The sequence below is a fragment of the Medicago sativa genome, chromosome 5 (genome assembly GCF_051527215.1).
Source record: "Medicago sativa cultivar Bolivia chromosome 5, Bolivia_mono, whole genome shotgun sequence".
In the NCBI taxonomy this organism is placed as follows: domain Eukaryota; kingdom Viridiplantae; phylum Streptophyta; class Magnoliopsida; order Fabales; family Fabaceae; genus Medicago; species Medicago sativa.
Window position 1 is genome coordinate 20,259,703 of NC_140753.1, and position 22,325 is coordinate 20,282,027.

At 32.3% G+C, this 22,325-nt stretch overlaps 2 pseudogenes across 1 annotated transcript; one reads left to right on the forward strand and one right to left on the reverse strand.

Moving 5' to 3' along the window:
* Window positions 1-878: 878 nt before the first annotated feature.
* On the reverse strand, window positions 879-2,568 carry LOC146920881 (lachrymatory-factor synthase-like; annotated as a pseudogene).
* A 5,502-nt stretch (window positions 2,569-8,070) lies between these two features.
* LOC146920882 (uncharacterized) lies at window positions 8,071-9,146 on the forward strand (annotated as a pseudogene). The gene is made up of 3 exons (XR_015011106.1): window positions 8,071-8,289; window positions 8,476-8,592; window positions 8,691-9,146. The product of XR_015011106.1 is annotated as an uncharacterized LOC146920882 (transcript).
* The last annotated feature ends 13,179 nt before the right edge of the window (window positions 9,147-22,325 follow it).

Here is a 22,325-nt window from a genome sequence, read left to right on the forward strand (position 1 = left end):
TAACTTCAGGAGCACGTTGCCTTCAGGAGCGTCCAAGCTTCAATTATGTTGTTTCCTTTGCTCTTTATTTGCTCATTCAGAACCAATGATGATGTAACTTTCTAATTAAGGTCCTGTACACTTGAACAAATATTAGCTAGTCCAATTTACAATTTTTAATACCTTGTTATCATCAAAACTCTTTAAGGTTCATTGTTAAACACATTTTGTTCCAACAAACACATACATTTGTTTATAATTTTTTCTTTGTAAATTATTCAAGATAATTAATAATTAATTACATTCATAGAAATATATGATAGTGCATGCATGTCAACCAATATGCGTGTGTGAGACGAATATTCATCATCCATTACATACATGTCATGTTTATTTTAAACTACCCTTAGACAAGTTTATTTTATGTAAAAAAACATTCAAATATTGCGGTAAATCTATACCATAAAACAAATTATATTTTTAATAACTATTTATTTACCTTTGCTTGGCATGGGCTCCATACTAGTACTAGTGTAAATTATAATAGGATGTAAGTGGTTTTTCATTAATATAGTTTTTTTTTTTGTCTTTTTTTTAAAAAAAAGCCATCGAATATCTTAGAGGATTAATTATAAGTAATGTAATAAGATTTACCGTAAAACACCTCTTAAACGTACTCAAGAGCTTCACCCCTCGAGCAGCGTGCACACTTATAAACACCGTGTTCCATACTCGACAATAACTATTCATTCTTTCTTGTGATTAGTAGCTTATACAAATTACAATCACCAGGCAATTATTATCCATAATGATTATGTATATATATAACAAAGACTCCACTTTACATGTATATATGAATTGTGAAGAAGCTTATGGTTTGAATAAAAAGATATTCACTGTTATGATGAAACATTTGTTGAAGCAGCTACTATAGCACCCTCAATCTTATTAATGCAAGATTTAGAAAGAAATCCAAGATAATCCACTAAGCTATTCTCAGACACATCTTCAAGAGGATTAATCTCAAAAGACCAATGAATATTAGAGTTGAATCATCACCATAGTCAACTAATTTTAGTGAATTTACAGATCCATCCAAACCAACATTACTTGCTTCCATTCTATAAACATAGCTACGTGATGAAAAATCCTTTGAAATCAACCTTTCTTTGATCCATGACCTTTCTCCATCTTGTTGAGGAAACATGAAACCAGAAACTAGCCTAACGTAGCCTGGTTCATCTTCATTTCCAGCTAAGGTAGTGCATCTTTCCACCATTGGCATCCATTGAGGAAGTTTCTCAGTTTGTGAGACTATGTTCCAAACTTTGTCAATAGGTGCACAAATTATGCCACAAACTGAACCATGCCTTTACCATTCCCCTCTTCAATAGCCTACAAGACATGGTTTAATGTTACAATAAAATCATAAATCATACTATAACAGAATGCATAGTGAAGAATGTATATAATCAATTTATTTTCTATAATGAATAAAATAAAGTATATAATCATCTAACAGACTAACAGAATGTATAAATTGAAAAATAAAAGGAGGGTCCTTGGATAATGAATCATATCAGGTCACATCTACATACCATGTTAATTTATGTTATTCCTTCTGATTTATGATTAATTTGATAGATTTTCACTGTTTCATCTGGTAATTACTTGCACTTTTATATGAAAGATAATGTCATCATCTTTTTACCAGTCATTACCAACAAAAATAGCAGCAACTTTAGCTCATAAATCTGGAATAGAATAACTGGGGCCTAATATATCTTTCTATAGAAAAATTCTTATTGTTATAATATATGCATGTAGCATCTATCTTGTAAATTAATCGGGATATTCAAGGTATAATTTGATACCTCCAAAGACAGACTTAGATGTTTCCACCATTTCTTAGTTATTAACAGTGGCGGAGCCAAAAAAAAAGGTTTGGGTGGACCACTAAAATTAACCGTTGAAAAATTGTTTAAAGTCTCACAAAATAGACCTATAATTGAATTATTTAAATTTTTCGGGTGGGCCATTACACCACTTTGCGGGAATTTGGATCAACCGAAACCTAAAATCGACATAAAATTATATAAAATCTCGCAAAATAAACCTATAATTGAATTATTTAAATTTTTCAGGTGGGCCACTACGCTACTTTGCGGGAATTTGGATCAACCGAAACCTAAAACCGACACAAAATTGTATAAAATCTCGCAAAATAGACTTATAATCGTTGATTTTTTAATTTTTCGGGGTGGGCCATGAAGGGCTCCGCCACTGGTTATTAACCATTTACATGTTATTTTGATGCCTAATTGAAATTAATTTATATACACCAAAAGTGTAAAACTATATTACACAAGCATTCAGTCAATTCAGTCAAAAAACAATGTCACTTTTTTAGATTAGTTTCCAAAATATCTCTAAACATATATATTTGGTGTTATTTGATTCAATGCATGTGTAAAAAAGTTTTAAACCGTGCATAAAAATGAATCTCAAAGATTTTAATGACATGATATTCCAAAAATACCTTGGATAATTTATTTCCCCCTTAAAGTCATGTATGATTGCCAATGGCATTGTTGCCTAATGTCACAAGAGGGATGAGAGGTTCCATTCTAGCCCTCCATACCCTATTTCCTAATCTACACCTACATTGTAACAGTCTGATTTTCGCTAGATTTATTTTAATTGTTTTAATCTGTGTTTATATGTGCTTGTGCGTGATTATTTAACATTGGATGCATTTTAATGGATTTTAGGCAAAAAGGGAATTTTGGTCATTTTGTAAGTAAGGGTAATTTAGTAATTTCAAGGTGAGGATTATTTTTAGTGTTTCAAGTGAGAACCATTATTCTACTAAGTTGCTAGTGTAGTAATTAGTTGTGAGCCGGTAAGTGATCGTTATTATTATTTTACCGTTAGGTGAGTAGAAACATTTTGTAAATGGTTTAGTAAATGGGTTAGGCCCATTAAGGCGTTAATGGTTAAGCCCAATTGTGAGGAGTCTATATAAAACTCTTGTCTTTAGAGAAAAATAGGTTTTCATTTCATTTCATAAGAATTTTGAGAGAGGTAGAGAGAGAGAGGGTTCAAGAGAAGGAGCAAAAGGGTTAGAAGGGAGAAAGCTTGAAGAACCAAGAGGTGTTATAGATTCTAGGAGCTAAATTGAAGTTTTTGCTAGGATTATTGTTCATTGAGGTAAGGGGGTAAGATTTCAGGCATAATCTCTTAGTTAGTTTCTTCTTTCTTTATCTATGCATAAGTGCTTATTTGAATAAGTGATTATTGTGAACCCAACCGTTGAAATTCGTGCTCATGTTGTAGTGATATGTTTGAGTATGTTAATTTGATGTTAATTGAATTGTTGATGATGAAATTGCATGATCATGATACATATATACATATATACATATATATATATATATATATATATATATATATATATATATATATATATGAATACTTGATGAAATATGATCAATTGATGAATTATGACATGTTGTTGTTGAATTGTGATGGAATGCATGATTATAAGTTGTGATTGTGGTTGATTGTTGTTGATAATCTCATTCCATTGCTTGGGTATAAATTAAGTTGAGTTGATGTTGTTGAATTGTGTTGAATTGGAATAAATGAATTGTTGTTGTGGTTGAAGACTTGTTGTTTTGAGAAAATCTTTTTAAACAATTTCATAACTTGTTCAAATGTCGTGAAACGAGTGTATTCGATGTGTTAGAGCCTCGGGTTGTGCCTTGGATCATTTTTGACGAATAGGGGACTTAACTATTTTGCAGCGTTGCGCCTGAGGTAGGGGTGCTAGGCGCCCACTCACAGAGAGCCAGCGTTGGGCGCTATACTCCTGGCGCCAGGCGCTCTGGACAGGGCAACATGCTTGTTGCTCCGTGTTCGGGTGCTTGGGGGCAGTCGTATAGGGGTCCGTTGCGACTGTTTGAAGGTGTACTTTTGCTGTTTTCACTCACTTTACTACGGGAACATAATTGGCTTTGTCGAAACTTTAATTTTCCAAATGGTTTGAAACTTGTATTTGTGTCGTTTAAGTTTTTCGGATTTTGTCAGAAAATGAACTCATGCGAACAAAAAGGATTACAAGCTTGGTCTACAGTTCATATAGACTTAGGCAAGGCATGTAAGGATGGTTTAATGTCTTAATCATGTAAAACTTGATTTTCGGGTGAAAATGTGGAATATATAAACTTGGGGTTTTCTCATACGAACTTAGGCTAATCTTTGAACTAATGTTTGATAGTTCGTAAGTGGCCTAAGTTCATGATTACATGATTGATTAAGATTGATTCGTAAGTTTTCAAACTTGAATAAGTTACTTTGCTTTGAAAATATCAATGTTGGTCGGTTTTGCCACTTGATACGGATTTCGTCGAAAATGGTTCTTTAAAGCCGAGTACCATATAAATCTTTCGTGAATAGTTTTATATGATTGAATGAAGATATGTTAATGAGTGTTAAGTTTTGAATATGATATTTATCATAAGGTGTTGTATTTTCTCCCTTATTTGGATTGTGAGAAATCATATGATGTTGTTGAATTATATGATGAAGTTGATATTGGTGAATACATATATGTTAATTGATTGCGATAACGTCGATGAATGCATATATGTTAAGTAATGGCGATTTGTTGATGATTGCATATATGCTAAATGTTTGGTGATGATTATTTGATGAATGAATTGTGACAAACATGTTTATGTTTTGTTGTTGGTTGAACATGTTGAATATTGATTGTTAGTGGTGAATGCACACATTCTAATTTTGATGGTGATATTGTCGGTGAATGCATGTATGCAAATTAAAGGTGATATATGATATTATATCCAATGGTGTTTGTGAATGTGTGGTTGAATATATGTATTGGTGTTAAGTCATATATTCATGCATACATAGTTGATGATGTTTTTGTTGCATCAATGAGTTGACGACTTTGTCGTAGTTGATAGATTTTATATTCGTATTGATGATGTTTTTGTTGCATCACGAGTTGAAGACTTTGTCGTAGTTGATGGTACCGTATCCATGTAGAGTTGTGTTTGGGCGCATTACATACATTTGGTGAATTTGTTAAATGCGTCATATTTGATTGTGTGGTGGGTGAACTTTGGTGACTTATACACATTGGTGAGTTTGGGGAATTGTACATTTGGTGATATTTGACGAAGATGTGTACTTATTGATGTTTGTGGTTAATGGTGATACTTGTACAACTGATGATTTTAATTAATGATGTTTATTTCGGTGAGAATGATGAAGTGTAATTTATCTGAATGTTATTTTATGACCATTTAGTGATGATGACTTTCTTGCTTATGCTTTGAAATGATGAATTGTATTTGTTGAGTTGATTAGGCTAAATGAAAATAAGGTGGGCAATCCTTTCATTGATTGATATTGGTAAATGATGAGCCTATGTCGATGACTTAACTAGGGATTATATATGCTTGTTATGTTAGAATTGTGATAGCATGATGTGTATGAAATGGGGGATAATAATCATGTGATGTTAGTATTCTAGGAGGGATGGGTATGTATATGTGTTATGCATGAAATCCTTGAATGCTTATGTTTTGTTTATGTTTATTATGATTGATGTGAAGCTAACCCTCAGTGGTTTTGACCGCCTACCTGTTTGTATGAATGGGTAGACGAAGTGCAGGATTAGTTTGCTTTTGGTGAGTTGATTGATGATTGCTTGGATAGCGGGAGATAATATCTGTTATCGGTTTTTAGAGTCTTATATTAGGCTCTGATTAGGTGTCAGTTTTATGAGATTCTACATTTGTTTATGTTATGGAGATTTTGCTCATATGTCGGGTTTTGGAGATTTCATGTATTGATATATTTAGAGTTATTACATGTATTTTTGAGATGTATGATTTATATTCGCTGCGACTGTTCAGATTTTTTTTATATATGCATGTTGATTTGGTTTTTGTTGAAGACGTAACGTCTATTTCTTGAAAACTTATATTATTCGCGTGTTTTATCGCTTTAATAGAAATAGGGCGTTACAAGTTGGTATCAGAGCCGTGGTCAGTCTTGTCCAAACTAGTATTCGTTAAAATTTTCTGTTGTATGGGAATGGTATTGAGTTACCTTCGGTACTTGTTGTGTTGTTTCGTTCTTTTAGGTCGGTTTGAGCGTAGTGGGGGAGTAGCAGTTTAATTGTCTTTAATATGGATTCGGTTTTTGAGTATATTTTCAAAATGTTCTCCCACAAAGATCTCATGCATAGAAGAACTAAATTATATACTCAACAACATGTGGTATTTTGTGAAGTTATATTATATTGTTATTCATTTACGAATTAACAGAAATATCAGGTTTTGTCGTTGCATTGCAGGTGAAAGATTGGTACAGTGGTACCCGACCTAATTTAACACAGTGACATAAGATGATTTTGTTATCGGACATGGCAACATAGAGAGACTTTGCTCGTTGGGATAGAATGAGACGGATGTATATAAACGACTTGAATGCGGTTCTTCGTGCCCACAACTTAAACTGGGTTGACATCTAAAGTTAAGTTGAATGCTATATCATTTCAGTTTTTGGTTTTGGATATTTTGTTTTTGGATTTTGTAGGTGATTTAATTCACCAAATAATTTACAATTGGTACAATGTGGGATTTGTGTTTGTTAATTTTCTGTTTTTATTTGAATGAATTGTGATATCAGTGGTACAATGTGGGATTTGTGTTTGTTAATTTATTGTTTTGATTTGAATGAATTGTGATAGCAGTAACATCCCAGAAATTAAATTTTAACAACCAAACATAGAAATACAATGTCGTACAATGTGGGATTTGTGCTTGTTAATTTTTTATTTTGATTTGAATGAATTATGATAGCAATAACATCCCAAAAATTAAATTTTCACAACCAAACATAGTAATACTGTATTGATCGTTTGTTTACCCAATTCGGTCAATTGTGCCTACCTCTGCGACTATAGAGTATCTATAGTTCTGAATATTAATTGAGTGAATTAGGGTTTACAATGTTACTAGCCATATATACAGTATTACGGTCCAGACTAGAACAATGTCCCTGAAACAATATCCCTCGCCACATTTTTGTGTCTATATATGAGCCATATTCAACAGATTTTGGATTCCCGTTTGTTTAAAGAACTCTTTTTTATTGTTTTACTAATGTTATGTTTGTGTTTATGATGTTATAGATTAAATGGTTGTTGAAGCTTGCTGAAATTAGTGAAGTCACTGAGGTTCCTGCTTTTAGTGAAGATGCTAAGTCTTTCTTACAAGGTTTGATTGATGACTTTGGTGAAGATGATGTTAAGGAGATTAAAAAATTTGAGAGGATTACAAATCATGGTGTTAAAGCTCTAGAGAATTTCTTGAAATAGAAGTGCCAATCAAATGCTGAAATTGCCAAGGTTGTGATTCACTTTATGTTATATTTTTTGTGCTTTGTGATTGTACATTACTTTCTGTTTGAGTTTTGGGTCTGTTTGGATTAACAATTTAATGAAACGCTTCTCATATAAGCGCTTATTTATGCAATGTTTTCATAAACAATCATAGAGAACTTGTGAAAATAAGCTGAAAACAGCTTATGTACATATGGTCAGATGTTCCCATAAGCTATCACAAGTTCTTATATCAGTAGATAAGCTCAAATAACTAATCAAAACAGACCCTTGATGGCATCGTATAATTTTTAAACAAATATTTTCAACAGGTGCTTGAGTTTTTCCACTTTGTTTGCACATCTGAGGATATAAATAACCTTGCCCATGGTTTGATGCTGAAATAAGCAATGAATGTTGTTATGTTTCCTGTCATGGATAAATAATCAAAGCTTTGTGTACAATGGCCAAAGATAATGTCGATGTTCCTATGCTTTCTCGCACTCATGGCCCGGTAAGCTGATTCGTGCATTATTACTTGATTATTTAAGAATGAATGTACCATTGTAGATTGTAATATTGAGATATTGCAAATAATGCTGACTCAGCAATTATTTCAGTTCGTTAGTATTATTATTCTTCAATTTTATTAGTTGCCAGATTTTCATTCTTAAACCGTCTTGGTTGAACTTGGTGATTTTCCTGTGATATTGGGGAAGGAAATAGCAATATTTGCTGTGAGGCTAAGCAGAGAAAGGAAGGAACTATCTCAGGTTGAGATTTTGGAGAAATTTGCCGCTGCAGTTGTTGCATATCCTGATGTTAACTGGCTTTGCATTGCACAAGAGTTTGTACAGTTTCTTGGATTAGGTTTTAATCCTTATGTTGCTCAGGTGTGTTATCAAATTTTTCTTATTTTTATTTCCTTTTGTTTTATTCTGGTTTAACACAGTTTTACACATATATAGTTATATCTTGAGTGCGTATAAAATTGAAGTTAGCACTAGGAGATACCGATTTGTTCACAAGATGCTAATTTCATGATTCCTTCTGATTATATTACTTCCCTTTGTTAACAGATTGAAACCCATGACTACATGGCAAAGATTTTTCATTCATTCATCCAATTCAACAATATAATAATCAACTTTGACTGAGACGTATGGGGCTATATATCTTTGGGCTACTTTAAGCAGGTGAGTTTTCTAATACATTATCTATGACCAGAGTGTTGCGCCCTACTTTTTAGCAAAACAACAATCGTTTTCATTTTTCATAACTGGTTTTTTTGCAGACCACTAAGGCTGGGGAGATCGGGTCTTCAACTATGCCTCACAAATTGAATCCCATTGATTTTGAGAACAGCGAAGGCAACTTAGGTGTGGCTAATGGAGGTTTTTCTCATCTAAGCATGAAGTTGCCGATTTCACGTTGGCAGACAAGACTTACTTTAGTTTGATTTTAATGTTCTCTGTTTTATTCCGATCATTATGTGTTGGCATTATTCTAAACTGTGACACTGAGAAGATTATACAATGAGTTTAATTTTGATACACTGTCGGTATAAAATGTTTTACATTGTCAGTAAATCACAACCAATCATATGTGTGACTTTATAAGTAGTTATGATTAAAATCAAATATTTTTAGTGATCTGACTATCATGGTTGATTTTTCGTGTAAAAAGTCTTTACGCTGACATTGTATGTAAATGAAATCCTTTTACAATTACATCTTCTGAAAGTGGTTAGTATAGTTTTGTTTAGTAATGTGTGTGCGCGTTCTTGCGTGAAAGAGTGACCTAAGCTATCCTAGTGTATGGACCTTTTATCCCTCTATTCTGATTTCTGATTTCCCGTATTTATCTCATTGATTCCTTCTAAGTTCTCAATAGCAAGTAGATCTTAGAAGTAATACTTTTTAGTTTGTGCTTATTTGTTTTGCAGAGGGATTTGACAGATTCAACTGTCTTAAGGAACGTAGGTGTAAATTTTGGTCACTCTCTTCTTGCATATAAAAGCACACTTCAAGGAACTGGGAAGCTTCAGGTGTGCAATCCAACATTTGATTTGTGCTACTTTTTTTAGAGTTTGTGCACGATTATCTTTACATGATAATAAAACATTATATTTATATTTATTATTATTATTGCTATACATTTTGTTGCCCCAACTATTAGATTCATTGTAGTTAGTACATTATTTATGAGGAGGATGTATGTACAATGTTGCAGACATTGATTATTTAGACAACTACAATACAATTTTCTTGTGTTTTCCTATTAATTCGCTTACTCATTGAGCTTTCTTGTAAATGTTATAATTAACAATTCACAATTTAGGTCAACGAAGCTCGCTTAAGTGAAGACTTGGACCAGTGCTGGGAGGTGCTTGCTGAACCAATCCAGACGGTATTGATATTCTTTTGTCTTTACATTTTTATCTAGTTTAATCTCTTTTATATTATATTGAATGCCTTAAATATATTTGTGAATTGAGTCCATTGATGTGCTTCAGTGCACGGTGTGTGGTTGTGTGCTTGGTAGGACAACATTAGGAGAGTTTTTTTCTTAAAAGTTTACTAGCTCATGACACATTATGGGGGAAAAGCCCTGTTAATCTAGTTTAAAATTTTATTAAATACTTCCACAACTACAAATTCTAATCGAGTCAATTATTGTTTTCAATATAAATTTGCAATGATACTGATGTTTTAGGATGGAATGTGTTCAAATTAGTGTGCTTATCTTTGATGCATACTTCATTTAGAACTTTTCATGGTTCACTTCACAGAGGAAATCAGACCGTTGTATTAGTTTGGTAAAATTAAAACTAAACCAAACCATTAATGGTTTGTCGTGAAGCGAAATGGTATAAAAGTTAAGTGCACCTATTTCGTGGTTTCGAATTGAATCAGAAAGAACCTTTACAAAAGAACCAAACTGCACTTTTTTGAACCGAGCTGATTCTTTGTGAACCGAACTGTACCAAATTGCTATTCTTAACTGATAATTAAAATTGTTGAAGAAAAACCAAAAACTGAACCATATTGAATATTATAACTCTAATAAAAACAATAACTGAACCGAAGGGAACCCAGCTATGACGGATAGTTCACGAGCTAAACGTTTTTTTAACAGCCCTACCTTTTGTTGTTGCTTGTTGCTATTAACCTTTCAAAATCCTGTAATAATAATACAGTATGCAAATTCTTTATTTAGGTTTTGCGGAGATCTAAAGTTACGTTGAATGCTATATCATTTCAGTTTTTTTTATTGGATATTTCGGTTTTGGATTTTGTAGATGATTTAATTCACCCAATAATTTACAATGTGAGATTTGTGTTTGTTAATTTCCTGTTTTGATTTGAATGAATTGTGATAGCAGTGGTATAATGTGGAATTTGTGTTTGTTAATTTCCTGTTGATTTGAATGAATTATGATAGCAGTAACATCATAGAAATTGAATTTTCACAATTAAACATAGAAATACAATGTGGCACAATGTGGGATTTGTGTTTGTTAATTTACTGTTTTGATTTTGAATGAATTGTGTTAGCAGTAACATCCTAGAAATTAAATTTTCACAACGAAACATTGAAATACAATGTGGTACAATGTGGGATTTGTGTTTATTAATTTCATGTTTTGATTTTGAATGAATTGTGATGGCAGTAACATCTTAGAAATTAAATTTTCACAACCAAACATAGAAATACAATGTGGTACAATGTGAGATTTGTGTTTGTTAATTTCCTGTTTTGATTTGAATGAATTGTGAAAGCAGTAACATCTCATAAATTAAATTTTCACAACCAAACATAAAAATACAATGCGGGATTTGTGTTTGTTAATTTCCTGTTTTGATTTTGAATGGACTGTGAAAGCAGTAATATCCCAGAAATTAAATTTTCACAACCAAACATAAAATACAATGTGGTATAACGTGGGATTAGTGTTTGTTAATTTCATGTTTTGATTTGATTGAATTGTGATAGCAGTAACATCCCAGAAATTAAATTTTCACAACCAACATAGAAATACAATGTGGTACAATGTGAGATTTGTGTTTGTTAATTTCATATTTTAATTTTGAATGAATTGTGATAGCAGTAACATCCCATAAATTAAATTTTCACAACCAAATATAGAAATACAATGTGGTACAATGTGAGATTTGTGTTTGTTAATTTTCTGTTTTGATTTGAATGAATTGTGATAGCAGTAACATCCCAGACATTAATTTTTCACAACCAAACATAGAAATACAATGTGGTACATTGTGGGATTTGTGTTTGACCAAAAATTAAAATTTAGTATTTCTGGGACGATGATCATTATATATATTTGTTTTAATTTTTTGTAAAAGAAGCTAAAATTTAATTTTTAAATATTCAAAATAAATATTAAATAAGTGTGATAAAAATATTTTATAAGGTTATGCTCCTTTAAAAATACTTGAAATATTATATTTTATAAGTTTAATATTTGTAATATTATACTCGTATTCATAGATAAATATGTTAGCAAAATTAATGAATGTGGTTAAATTTATCACCTAAAAAAACATGAAGAAAATTAACCCCCCATAACTTTTTCTCCCATTTTCTTCTATTTCTTTCACTTGTTCATTTTTTTTTTCCAAAACTCTCTCGTTCTTTCTCTCCAAACTCACAAAAAAAAAAATCTAAATAAGCAAATTTTGATTCATAAAAGTTTAAATTTGTACATAACAAAAAATAAACTTTATTTATTAAAACAACAATTAAATAGAAACACAATATTCATACTCAAACGATAGTTACTACAATTAAAACTTTACCCAAATTTGTTTAAAAAAACACTTTACCCACTTCTGTAAAAAAACAAAAAAAAAAAAAACTCTCAATTAAAAAAAACACTATCACACAACAAAAAGGAAAAATGAAACAGGTTTGAAACATGAAAAAGGAAAAATGTAAGAGATGTGGCAAAAAAATCAATCAACGGTTGAGATTTAAAATTAAAAAAATGTATTTTATTTAATAAATAGATTAAAGAATCCAATTTATTTTCCCTTAATAATGTTTCGTCTTCTCCCTTCTTCCGCTCTACAGCAATCTCACCCATATACATTTCCTTTCATTGTTGTCCACTGCCGTATGTGGTGATTGTTCCCTTAATAGTTCTTGAAGCATAGCTTGAAGTATTTGTTCCGAACTTCAAAACCTCACTCATGGCACTCTCTAACACCATCCAAATTTGAACCTTCAATATCCTCAACCCTCAAAAACCAACACACCCTTTTCCTTCTTCCCATCTTTCCTTCTCTTTTCCCTCTCACTTCACCTCCAAATCCCTCATCGCCACCACCAATACCAACATGCTCCGAGCTCACTTCGGTGACTTTGAACTCTCTACTTCAACAGCTTTATCTCCGTTAGACGGTCGTTATCGTCAAAAAGTTCAAGAATTAGCTCCTTTCATGAGTGAATATGGTCACAATTACTTTAGGGTCATTGTTGAGGTACACTTTTTTTCTGTTTTTCTTCTCATTTTTTAATGACCCTTTTGTCTAAAGTACCCTTTTTTATTGTTATGTTTGTGTTTGTATGAACTCAATTACTATAGGGTCATTGCTGAGGTACCCTATAGTTTTTTCCTAATTTTTTTGATACCCTTTTGCTTAAAGAGTTGTTTTTTATTATTTGTCTTATGTTATGTTTGTGTTCATGTATTGAGTGAATTGTTATAGGGTCATTGTTGAGGCACCCCATTGTTTGTTCTTCGATTTTTTCACTACCATTTTGCTTAAAGAACTCTTTTATTGCGTTTCTAATGTTATGTTTGTGTTTATATATGGACTCAATTACTATAGGGTCATTGTTGAGGTACCCCATTATTTATTTTTCTTCGATTTTGGAAGAACAACTAGTATCAGAAGATTAAAGATAACATAAATCGCAAACAATGGAACTTGATCGTTTGTTTATCCAATTCGGTCAATTGTGCCTACCTCTGCGACTATAGAGTAGCTATAGTTCTGAATATTAATTGAGTGAATTAGGGTTTACAATGTTACTAGCCATATATAAAGTATTACGGTCCAGACTATAACAATATCCCTCGCCACATTTATGTGTCTATATATAAGCCATATTCAACAGATTTTGAATTCCCGTTTGTTTAAAGAACTCTTTTTTATTGTTTTTCTAATGTTATGTTTGTGTTTATGTTGTTATAGATTAAATGGTTGCTGAAGCTTGCTGAAATTAGTGAATCCAATTTATTTCCCCTTAATAACGTTTCGTCTTATCCCTTCTTCCGCTCTACAGCAATCTCACCCATATACCTTTCCTTTCATTGTTGTCCACTGTCGTATGTGGTGATTGATTCCCTTAATAGTTCTTGAAGTATAGCTTGAAGCATTTGTTCTGAACTTCAAAACCTCACTCATGGCACTCTCTAACACCATCCAAATTCGAACCTTCAATCTCCTCAACCCTCAAAAACCAACACACCCTTTTCCTTCTTCCCATCTTTCCTTCTCTTTTCCCTCTCACTTCACCTCCAAATCCCTCATCGCCACCACCAATACCAACATGCTCCGAGCTTACTCCGGTGACTTTGAACTCTACTTTAAAAAAAGTTATTATTTGTACCAAAAAATAAATAAATTCAAAACTCCATGGGTACCCATGGATACCTCAATACCCACGGGTACCCGTATAGTGGGCACTGGTATCATATTTATCCAATGGGGCAGGGACGAGTATCACATTATCCGTACCCATGTGTATCCATTGACATCTCTAGCTTTTGTAGTAGATCATGTGAAAAGATTTATATACATTGAAGCTAAAACACAAAATGATATAAATCAGGTAGAGAGGCTTTCAGCTATCTGTCTGATGCAGAAGTTTGTTCACCTGAAAGAACTAGATACTAATTTGCAGTTAATATCTGCCTTTGCTGTAGATCATGTGAAATGATTTATATACGTTGAAGCTGAAAGTCAAAATGATATAAATCAGGTAGCTTTGGCAATAGGGTTTTCATTGGTTTATAGATAGATATCAATTATTACTGGAAAAATGTATCTACCGCTGACTAAATATGTTTTCATTTGTTACTCGTGATCAAGCCATTTTGAAGATTTAATTTTGTAATCCGTAATGCAAGAGTACTCTAAATATTATATTATGGTTTATAATTATCTGTCATTTCGCAATCTATCCTTCCAAGATATTAGAAATCCTAATATCTTCAGAAAGAACTATGAATCTAACAAATGCATTACGAACTATAATATCTTTATATAAATTAGTATTGAAATATAATTAGTCTATGATTACCTTTATGTTAGTTTACTTTTGGAATTGAAGATGATGGGAACGTTTTGGAAATTTAACTTTGTAATCCATTAAACACAACTATTTTAGAATCTATGTAACTTCTGTTTTGGTTTCGTTTATGGTAGACATATCTAGGATTTGGTATGTTATGAACCATGTCTTTTTATATTTATAAGCATGTAATATCTATGTTCACAATCAGTTCACTTTTAATCGTTAACAAATATGTGTATGCCAAAAAAATTATCCGTGAAAAAGCAATCCACCCCGTGCGAAGCACGGGTTGACAACTAGTTTCTATAGAAAAATTATTATTGTTATAATATATGCATGTAGCATCTATCTTGTAAATTAATCGGGATATTCAAGGTATAATTTGATACCTCCAAAGACAGACTTAAATGTTTCCACCATTTCTTAGTTATTAACCATTTACATGTTATTTTGATGCTTAATTGGAATTAATTTATATACACCAATGATGTAAAACTTTTTTACATAAGCATTCAGTCAAAAAACAATGTCACTTTTTTAGATTAGTTTCCAAAATATCTCTAAACATATATATTTGGTGTTATTTTTTTTTTTTGGTTACATATTTGGTGTTATTTGATTTAATGCATGTGCAAAAAAGTTTTCCATCCTACATGAAAATGAATCTCAAAAAGATTTTCATGACATGATATTCCAAATATACCTTAGGTAATTTATTTTCCCTTTTGGTCAAGCCCATTGGCCACTCAACAACATAAAACATGTACTGATGTACAGGCTTGGAATTATGGTACATAATCAATATTTTATTTTTATTTTGACAAGATGAATATTTCATTTATATGTCTACAATATGAAATAGGCAATAACATGTTCATAATGTTCCTATGCATTTTTTCAAATAACACCAAATAATGTTCATAATATTCTAGACTGATTTTTTCAAATAGCTGTAACAAACATGCAATATTCTTAAAAGTAATTATTTAAAAAAAAAAGGTCTAGAAGTCCTAACTCAACTGACAAATGCCAAAATTGCAAGGTCAGACATCATGACCCGAGTTCGAATCCGGGACCTCACAATTGTGTGTGAGTTTAATTTTAGTGGATTACCACTTCATCTAAGACCAAAATAAAAAAAAAATCTCAAAAAACTATATCAAACAGCTGAAATAGGTTTGACACTTAGTGTGTGTTTGGTTCGGCGGTGACGATAATTGATTTTTATAGAATTGATTTTAGTTAAAAGTGAGTTAAAGCGAACTAATTTATGTTTGGATACACAAACACAAAAGTGATTATTATGAGTTGATGTTGTTTGGATAGTTTGTTTTAAAATTGATTTTAAATGTGTAATGACCAAATTATCCTTTTAATCGTAGGTTTTTTAGAGGACTTTTAATTGTAATTAAAATTAGAGAGACCCATTCTCATTTTAGATTATTATTAATTTTTTTGAGGGAATTTTAGATCATTATTTGAAAATATGTTCTTTTCGAACCCACTAAACTTATTTTTTTTTATGGGCCATTAAACTTATGTTGAATAATTAAATTTAGTATAATTGCACAAGATAAGTAAAAAAAATATTATTGGTTCACAAGTTCATTTAAAAATAATACTTATGGATTAAGAATAATTATTTTTAATATTTTTTTTTCTGCAAGAGTTATTTTTAATATAATATAAGCATCATAGGACAAGTTTATATATTTCCCTGCATCTCAGCTTGTTGTCTTCTTCCTCTTGAACAACAACTTTGTTGTTTTTAGCAGGAAGGACAGTTATAAAGAAAGGAATTGAAACTGAGAATCGATTTTGGCAAACGCAGAAGCTCCGAATAATCTTAGCTTCTGGTCCACCGTGAGTCGTCAAACCGCGTTTGACTGCTCCAAACGTACGTTTTCAGTGTTTCAACGGGAATCCAAACAGGCACTAAGCCATAGTTTGAAGCGTTTTTATTCCGAACTTCAAAACCTCACTCATGGCACTCTCACACACCACTCAAATTCGAACCTTCAATCTCCTCAACCCTCAAAAACCAACACACCCTTTTCCTTCTTCCCCTCTTTCCTTCTCTTTTCCCTCTCACTTCACCTCCAAATCCCTCATCGCCACCACCAATCCCAACATGTTCCGAGCTCATTCCGGCGACTTTGAACTCTCCACTTTAACAGCTTTATCTCCATTAGACGGTCGTTATCCTCAAAAAGTTCAAGAATTAGCTCCTTTCATGAGTGAATATGGTCACAATTACTTTAGGGTCATTGTTGAGGTACACTTTTTTTCTGTTTTTCTTCTCATTTTTTAATGACCCTTTTGTCTAAAGTACCCTTTTTTATTGTTATGTTTGTGTTTGTATGAACTCAATTACTATAGGGTCATTGCTGAGGTACCCTATAGTTTTTTCCTAATTTTTTTGATACCCTTTTGCTTAAAGAGTTGTTTTTTATTATTTGTCTTATGTTATGTTTGTGTTCATGTATTGAGTGAATTGTTATAGGGTCATTGTTGAGGCACCCCATTGTTTGTTCTTCGATTTTTTCACTACCATTTTGCTTAAAGAACTCTTTTATTGCGTTTCTAATGTTATGTTTGTGTTTATATATGGACTCAATTACTATAGGGTCATTGTTGAGGTACCCCATTATTTATTTTTCTTCGGTTTTGGAAGAACAACTAGTATCAGAAGATTAAAGATAACATAAATCGCAAACAATGGAACTTGATCGTTTGTTTATCCAATTCGGTCAATTGTGCCTACCTCTGCGACTATAGAGTAACTATAGTTCTGAATATTAATTGAGTGAATTAGGGTTTACAATGTTACTAGCCATATATACAGTATTACGGTCCAGACTATAACAATATCCCTCGCCACATTTATGTGTCTATATATAAGCCATATTCAACAGATTTTGAATTCCCGTTTGTTTAAAGAACTCTTTTTTATTGTTTTTCTAATGTTATGTTTGTGTTTATGTTGTTATAGATTAAATGGTTGCTGAAGCTTGCTGAAATTAGTGAATCCAATTTATTTCCCCTTAATAACGTTTCGTCTTCTCCCTTCTTCCGCTCTACAGCAATCTCACCCATATACCTTTCCTTTCATTGTTGTCCACTGCCGTATGTGGTGATTGATTCCCTTAATAGTTCTTGAAGTATAGCTTGAAGCATTTGTTCCGAACTTCAAAACCTCACTCATGGCACTCTCTAACACCATCCAAATTCGAACCTTCAATCTCCTCAACCCTCAAAAACCAACACACCCTTTTCCTTCTTCCCATCTTTCCTTCTCTTTTCCCTCTCACTTCACCTCCAAATCCCTCATCGCCACCACCAATACCAACATGCTCCGAGCTTACTCCGGTGACTTTGAACTCTACTTTAACAACTTTATCTGCGTTAGACTGCCGTTATCGTCAAAAAGTTCAAGAATTAGCTCCTTTCATGGGTGAATATGGTCTCAATTACTTTAGGGTCATTGTTGAGGTACACCCTTTTTTTATTTTCTCATCTTTTGATGACCCTTTTGCTTAAAGTACCATTTTTTGTTGTTATGTCTGTATTTATATGAACTCAATTACTATAGTATATAGGGTCATTGCTGAGGTACCCTGTAGATTTTTCTAATTTTTTTGATACCCTTTTGCTTAAGAACTGTTTTTTTATTATTTGTCTAATGTTATGTTTGTGTTCATATATGGAGTGAATTACTATAGGGTCATTGTGGAGGTACCCCATTGTTTGTTCTTCGATTTTTTCACTACCCTTTTGCCCTTTTTATTATGCTTCTAATGTTATGTATGTGTTTATTTATGGACTTAATTACTATAGGGCCATTGTTGAGGTACCCCATTATTTATTTTTCTTCGGTTTTTGTAGAACAACAACTATTAACAAAAGATTAAAGATAACATAAATCGCAAACAATGGAACATGATCGTTTGTTTACGCAATTCGGTCAATTGTGCCTACCTCTGCGACTATAGAGTAACTATAGTTCTGAATATTACTTGAGTGGATTAGGGTTTACAATGTTCCAAGTCATATATACAGTATTATAGTCCAGACTAGAACAATATCACTGAAAGGTACCGTGGGATAAGAACCCTTGCCAACTCAACTCCCCCCGCCCCTTGCCACATTTCCGTGTCTATGTATGTGCCATATTCAACAGATTTTGGATACCGTTTGTTTAAAGAACTCTTTTTTTTATTGTTCTTCTAATGTTATGTTTGTGTTTATGTTGTTAGATTAAATGGTTGCTGAAGCTTGTTGAAATTAGTGAAATCACTGAGGTTCCTGCTTTTAGTGAAGATACTAAGTCTTTCTTACAAGGTTTGGTCGATGACTTTGGTGAAGATGATGTTAAGGAGATTAAATTTTTTGAGAGGATTACGAATCATGATGTTAAAGTTGTGGAGTATTTCTTGAAACATAAGTGTCAATCAAATGCTGAAATTGCCAAGGTTGCGTTTCACTTTGTGTTATTTTTTTGTGCTTTGTGATTGTACATTACTTTCTGTTTGAGTTTTGGGTCTGTTTGATTAACAATTTAATGAAACGCTTATCATATAAGTGCTTATTGATTCAATGTTGTCCACATCCTGGTGTAGAATGCCAACCAATCCATTGCCCTAAGCCCCCATGTTGCCACCCTCTATCTAGTGATACAAATCCCTAAAAGCTTGCAATATTTTTGTTGTTATATTACTAGTCATGTTGTACTTAACCTACGTAGTAATTGTATGAATAAGACTGGTTAAAAAATTATAATATATTATTATCTATTATTGTTTGCAATTGATAGTAGTTATCTTGTTCACTACATACATATCTTGATCATGTTGGATTTATTTTTTTAAACAAATTATCGATAATCAATTGTTATAATTAAATAATCAACTTAAAAACCCAAATGTGAGGAGTGAAAATGTGAGAATGAGTGGGCACAATATCTAATTAAATTTTAAACCAGTGAATCGATTCAAAAGATTCCTCACCAACCGTCTTAAAAGATTTTGTGGAAGAAAAATGTTGAATCACTTAACTATATTGACCAATTCCTTTCGCTCATTACAACATGATTCTCGTGACATATCTTTGTTTGGTGTTCGTGAAAATTGACATCCTAGTAGCCAGATTCACAACTATCAATAGAGATTAACTTTCCATATAGAGAAAAGTGTAGTCAACAATCTAAAACTTGTTTCTCAACCCTAAATCTCAAACTTGTTCGCTAATTATTGAATACTCCCTCGAGATTGAAATATAAGCAAAAATGATAGTTTAAAAATTGGTGTATATGGTTTAAAATTCAGTTCACACACATCAACTTTTCAACTATCCATCTTGTTTATATTTAATTGCGGAGTAGTATGAGTTTTTGAATTTGTGGAGTTTTTTTATTTTGTTCTTCATTGTTGTAAGGTTTGTTTTTTATGAGGTGAATAGGACTTGTTCGGTAAGATCCAGGTTGTTAGTCTCACGAGTCTACATAAACTAAAAAGGAGTTCGTAGACTCGTATGAGGGTATGGAAAATTGAAATTGATTTTAAAAGATATGTAAATGACACACACACACTAATCACTTCAAAATAATATTTAAGCTCCACCTAAATCAACATTGTGTTCACCACCACTTTCCTTATTACCAACATCAACTTCCACAACATTGCGACTCACGACATGAGAACATCGTTGATGAAGGGAGAAAAAAGGACGTCAATGAATGCAATTTGACCTTAATTCTTTCGTTTGAGAGTTTTCGTTTCTATAGTTGGAGTGAAAATGAAAAAGAAAAGGGGATTTTAGGTTTTTTTTCTCTCTTTCAAATTTTGCTTAGTTTGAGTTTACCCATATACTCATAAAATCGTCATATACTCACAATTTTGTATGAATCTACTACAAAAAGTGATTCTATATGTGTTTTCACTCCTTTTTGCCTTCTAGACTCGTACGAGTTTACGAGTCTACCCACGAGTCTGACAATCATGGTTAGAGCTGCATACACCTCATTTCTTCCGGCTTCTTTTAGACTACTGTTTTAGAGGATGTATTTACTTTGTACTCTTCATTAGTTATTCATTGTAATTCCTCATCCTATAAAAAAAAAACCTTTATCAATTAATTATTTTTCTTTGTCATTTTCCAAATAATAAAAGGGAAATGATGGGGCATTAGTTAAGAAAACCAATATAAGATGTTAGTGTCAGTCTTTCTGCTAGTGTAAATAAATACGCCCTTTGTTCCTTTGTTAAGAACTAGTGTGCCAACCCGTGCAACGCACGATTCCCGACACTTTACAAACGATATTAATTAATGTGACCGGTGAAAATGCATCAAACACATCAAAGTTGTAAACGATATCACAATATGTCAAAAGCGTATGCATAAAAAGAAACATTAAGATCAATCACCACCACAACTCATGCAAGAAAAATGGTAGCACGTTTTGTGACGCCTCTATAGTTCAATCACAAATGCAATACTAATTTTAAATAAAATCAACAACAACAAATAAACTGAACCCTTGCATGAAATAATGTCATGACGAAGATAAATCAAGGTCAAAGTATAAGCATCGAAGAATATCACCTCAGTCAGAAAACCAAACCACAAAAAGGTTACATCATCAACAAAATAACAAGTACAGGAAGAGCACGGGGATAAATCAATGCTAGGTTTGCAAGAACAATTACAACAATTGGAGTTTTTGCAGATTCATCGGTTACCATAGACAATTACGTCGAAAATAAATTACTAACAAGAACTTGCCGTAACAGTACAATAGTTTAGCATACAAGCAGCAAGAACCAGCAAAATAGGACCAAAAAGACCAAAGGTCTGCATATCCAGGCAGCGGAGGCCTCCAAAAAGAAGTAATGAGTCCAACAGGAAGTTAACAAGTCAAAGGTACAGATTATAAATGGTCACGTTAGAGGAACACAACACAGAATGATACTATTATCATCTCCCCCAGTTCTGACAGTCACATCAAGCAAGGGGGAAAAATTCGAAATCCAGCTTCCGATTCTGCGAAATAGACAAAGTAGAATACTTACTCTACACAAAGTAGAATCCTTTGTGTAAAACAAACAATTGATTGAGTACAAAAACTACATATAATGCAACAACATATAAATTTTTGGGTTAATTAAGTTTTTAGTCCCTATAAATATTCACAGTTTTGTTTTTAGTCCCTGCAAAATAAAATCACAATTTTTACTCCCTCTAAAATTTTCCATCAGCATTATTAGTCCATATAAATTTTTCCATCAGCACTTTTAGTCACTGTCAAAAATTTCCATCAACAGTTTTGGTCCCTAAAATGTTTAAGAAAAATGTCACAGAGACTAAAAAGTGTGATTTTATTTTGTAGGGACTAAAAACAAAACTGTGAACATTTATAGTGACTAAAAACTTATTTAACCCTAATTTTTTTTACAAACAACCAACCACACATAAATAAATTTAGGAATCTCACACACATCTATGATTATTTTTTGTTACTATTTTATTAATGCTTGGTGACGATAACAATATCAATGTTTACGACAAACGAACATTTGAATTGAAACTCCACACATCACGAGTTTGA